Here is a 4,774-nt window from a genome sequence, read left to right as displayed (position 1 = left end):
ATATCAAATTTAAATCCGAGTCAAAGAAACATTCTCTAAAGTCAATTGACTTTCTTAACCTTGGAGGTGGACCATGTTAGAAAAGAAACTCAACTACATAGAGAATGTTTTCTCAGGAGTAATTTTGGGAAAAGAGCTTGTAAATGCACCTCCCAATGTACTTACCCCTGGTTCGTTATCCTTCTCATTGTCAACTGTTGATAGAGACATAGAGTTAAAATATAGTTTTTCATTTTTCTTTTTTAATAATTCTAACAAGGGTGTTAGCGGAAGAAGCTGAAATTCAAGATAACAACGGTGTAGGCTTATTGTAGTTTCACATGCATCATCTGTAATGGCGATGAATTCTTCTTATGTATGTGATCAAGAGCCCGATCTTGTGGAGGCTTATTGTAGTTTCACATCAGTCTTTCTTTGCAGCTGTCCAAAGGCTAAATTTACTATCTCTTTAGGATCTGTTTGTTAAATTGACTCTGTGTAAAAGACGTGAATGCCTTATTATATAGGGTTTTGATGCGTTACATTTATAGGATGTAGTAGCTTCTTCTGGTCCTCTTCTTGAAGTTTTTCTTCAGAAAGCAGCCATATGTTGTACAACTATGCATTATGGAGCAACACTTGAAGCAATTTCGTATATGTCTTGTGAGCATCGGCAACTACTTTTAATACAATTTATTATTGCAACAATCTCTCAATATGATTTTCCTCCCTTACAATTAATTAACTTATATTTTGTCTTTCGTTTTAATCTTTATAGACATAATGAAGGAGATTTTGGGGGTATTTGTTTGTGTTGTTATTTGAAGGTGATGGATGTGAAAATTTTGAACTAGTCGTTGTTGTGTTGTGTAGGTTTTCTTAAGTTTGGGGTGAGTTCATTGTTGGAATCGGTGACATCCAACTCTACATCGATAGTGGTTCAAGTAATATCACATAGCGGGGAAGGGATTGTATAAAGTGTTGTGTATGCCTTACTTGGTGTTTTCGCAATGTCAAGGGTAAACAACAACAACAACAACAACAACAACAACAACAACAACAACAACAACAACAACAATAATAATAATAATAATAATAATAATAATAATAATAATAATAATAATAATAATAATAATAATAATAATAATAATAATCCATCAATTAAATTAAACACAAGAAGGATTAAATGCAAGAAATAGCAACATACTATCTCATTGATTTGTTTATTTACAACTTGTATTTTTAACTTGAAAAGAATTATTTGTGTTTTTTTCCTTGTAGGTTCACAAATTTGCAACTATCTTGCAACAGTTGGCGGTCGTATGCAGTTTTAGTGAAAAAATAAAATGGAATTCTCTTCTCTCTTGGGATTCTTTTTTTGGTGGTTGGTTGTCTTCAAACGTACAAATCTGTAACTATGAGGGAGTTGTATGAGAAGTCAGCAAAAATGGAGCACGATCTTCATGGAGTAGAAGCTATGCGTGCCGAGCTTATACAATTACATGCTGATATTAAGGAGTTGACTTCTACACGCCAAAAACTTACTAGTCAAGTTCAGGGTACAACTCAAGATCTTGCTAGAGCTACTACTGACTTGAGCATGTCCCAGGTCTGAAGTCAGAAATTCATGGGCTTAGACAAGAATTACAACATGCAAGGTGACTTCATCATTCATGTCCCTATAAACATGTTACATTGCATATGGATGATGTAATCAAATGATATTTCCTTCTTGAAGGGCTGCAATTAAACATGAGAAGAAGGGGAATGCAGAGAACTATAAACATGGTCAAGCGATGGAGAAGAATTTACTCTCTATGGCTTGTGAGTTGGAAAAGTTGCGTGCTGAGATGGCTAATGCTGAAAAACAGGCCCGTGCTGCTGTAGCTGTAACTGCAGCCAATCAAAATCCAGGTAGGTCATTACTTGAGTTTCAGTGTTGTTGATGGTTATTTTTGGAAGTTATCAGTGCTTGACTTCTTGGGTGCTCTTCATACACAGGATATAACCCAAATTATGTTAATGCTGAAGCTAACTATTTAGGGAATCCTTACCCTACAAGTTATGGCATTAGTTCCATGAATAAAATGAATCTTGTAAGTTATCTCATTTTGTTAGTTACTTTCTTGGGGTGTGTTTCTTTTTGGGTCTCAATTTTTTTTTTATTACTGTTACAATCAGGTGCAGTCTGTTGCAGAAGGTTACCCTCAATATGGGCCTATGCCTTGATCTTGGGGATCATATGATATTCAAAGGGCTCAAGGATACAGATAGAGTGATAGACTATCTCATGCTAAGATGTGGACTCTTATGGTGCTTTGAATTGAAGTGTACGTTTGTTTAAAATGTTATCTTATATAAGACCTTTATTAAATTATTATGCATGCTATTTTGGATATTTTTGTCTTACAACAAATGCTAGAAGTTAAAGACTAATAAGACTGAGGTGAACAAATAAGAAGGAAAACATAGTGATGGTGGTGAAGAAATCAAAGAAAAAGTGAATGAAAAGGCGAAAGTGAAGTGGGACCCAATGTAGATCTTTCATCACAGAAAGTGTCAAAGGAGGAAACTACACAATATATGAACACAAGTCAAGATTCGAATTTGATGCCATCTGTTGGGATTGATATTGAAGTTAAGAGACATGATGACTGGTTGGGTACATGAAGGGTTTTAGAGCTTGTTCATACAACTTAATGACGAGTTACTGAAACAAGAAGGTTCCCCTTTATAGCAATGTAGTATTAGGTTATATAGTTAGGGAAAACCTCTTAATAACAATGTAGAATCATATTCCTTTAATATCAATGTATTAAATTTTTTTGACATGATGTTATTGGATGAAATTTATTGCTTTGGTATATATGTGTTTCTATGTTTTTGTACTATGCACAAAAGAGTATCGTAAAGGCAGTCGTATATGCATATGATAAATGGTTGTTGAATATTATGACACGCAAATGCGTGTAATCTTCATTTATGACATGGGCTTTAATGATACACAATGTGTGTCCTAAAGGCGCATCGTAAGGTTACGATAGACAAATGTGTGTCGTCTTCCTTTATGACAGGGTCTTCCTTGATATGCATTGCATGTGATAAATGAGCGTCATAAATAGACGACGCGCAAAAGCGTGTCATCTCTCGTTATGACAGGGCCTTCCTTGATACGCATTTGCGCGTCGCCTGAGCATTTTATGACACACATTGCACATCGTAAAAGGATGTTTTTCTAGTAGTATCGTCGAGTAGAGGCGAGATTTGCACACGTTTTTAGCGAGCGACTCGACGAGTCTATATTCTAGACTCGACGAGTCCGTCTGTCTGGATGAAACCCTAAATCCCAGGGTTTGTACTCTATTTAAACGTCATTATAGCCTCCCATCCCAAACTCCAGCACCTTTAGAGCATTTCTCTATAAAACCCTAGTCCCTATTGTTGAGCTTGTAAGTTTTGTGATAGATTGGGAGTTGTAGAAGAGAAGGCAGGAAAGAGGATCAATAGAAGAGGAAGGAGATCCAAGAACTAGCTTCCATCTGCTTCATATTGTGGTAATAAAGTTACTACCTTCGTTATTCTTCCATTAAACCCTCTTTTATGCTTGTTTATGTCTCTTTTGGAGCCTTATATAATTTCAACTCGAGATTTGAGCTCTCCTTAGGATGGAGACCATAGATCTGGATGTTATTGAGCTCTAGGAACTCAATATAGCTACCTTTATGCAAATATAGCCTTGTTCCAAACCCTAAGTGCTTAGTGTTGGATGATTTGGGTCTTTTAACCCAATTCTCATGTGCATGCATGTAAAGTTGGAAACTTTACGTGCAAAACCAGCCCTAGAAGCCAAAACTATGAATTGGATGCACTGAGACCGACTAAAAGCGACTTTATTGAAGTGGCATGTAGGAGACTCGGTGAGTCCACGCCGTGACTCGGCGAGTCCAAGGCAATCTTCTTGCCTCAAGAACAGACTCGACGAGTTGTTCCTACAACTCGGCGAGTCACGGACTGGATGTGTTCATATGATGAAGGAGAACTCGACGAGTTGTTCATACTACCCAGCGAGTCGGATGAAGTTAGACTTGATGTTAGTATCGAAGAAGAACTCATCGAGTATTTGCCAAACTCGACGAGTAGAAGTGGGTAGAGGATTAGAAAGGATGATAGGGACTCGACGAGTTGGCAGCCCAACTTGGCGAGTCCGGTCAACTGAAAGATGACTTTGACCAGGATGTTGACTTTCACCATGGGTAAAATAGTCATTTTACCCTGAGATTGATTTTGGTCCGATGCAGTTTTCGGACTTCGGTCCGATGCAGAGGGCAAGGCCCTGGTTAGTTCCGGACTTTGGTCCGATGCAGTGGGTAAGGCCCAATAGTTGCTTTATATGTTATTGTGTGGTATATGGTAGTTTGGGGGAGCTCACTAAGCTTTGTGCTTAGAGTTTCAGTTTTTGGTTTTAGGTACTTCGGCTAGTAGGGGAAAGAGCTCGGGTTGATGGCATGGCACACACCACAGCTTCGGTTTATCCTGGTAGTTTTTATTCAGATGTTTTGATATGTTTTGACATCTATTGATTTGATACATTCACTTTTACATTTGAGACAAGTGATTCGTGGTTTTATTATATGATGATTAATTTCATGGTTTTAGTAATGTTTAAAACAAAAAAATTGAACTTCACCTTTGAAATCGAAGTCTTCTTGTTGTGGATGGTAAAATAGATACGGTCTTTGTTTTTGTCATAAGTCGCCGTGGAATAAACCTGTGATAACAGCGACATTGGGAATGC

At 37.3% G+C, this 4,774-nt stretch overlaps 1 pseudogene; it reads left to right on the top strand.

Moving 5' to 3' along the window:
- Positions 1 to 1,396: 1,396 nt before the first annotated feature.
- LOC145008301 (protein FLX-like 1) lies at positions 1,397 to 2,372 on the top strand (annotated as a pseudogene).
- The last annotated feature ends 2,402 nt before the right edge of the window (positions 2,373 to 4,774 follow it).

The sequence above is a fragment of the Lactuca saligna genome, chromosome 8, assembly GCF_052625555.1.
Source record: "Lactuca saligna cultivar CGN05327 chromosome 8, ASM5262555v1, whole genome shotgun sequence".
In the NCBI taxonomy this organism is placed as follows: domain Eukaryota; kingdom Viridiplantae; phylum Streptophyta; class Magnoliopsida; order Asterales; family Asteraceae; genus Lactuca; species Lactuca saligna.
This window is presented reverse-complemented; position numbering and strand designations above follow the sequence as displayed.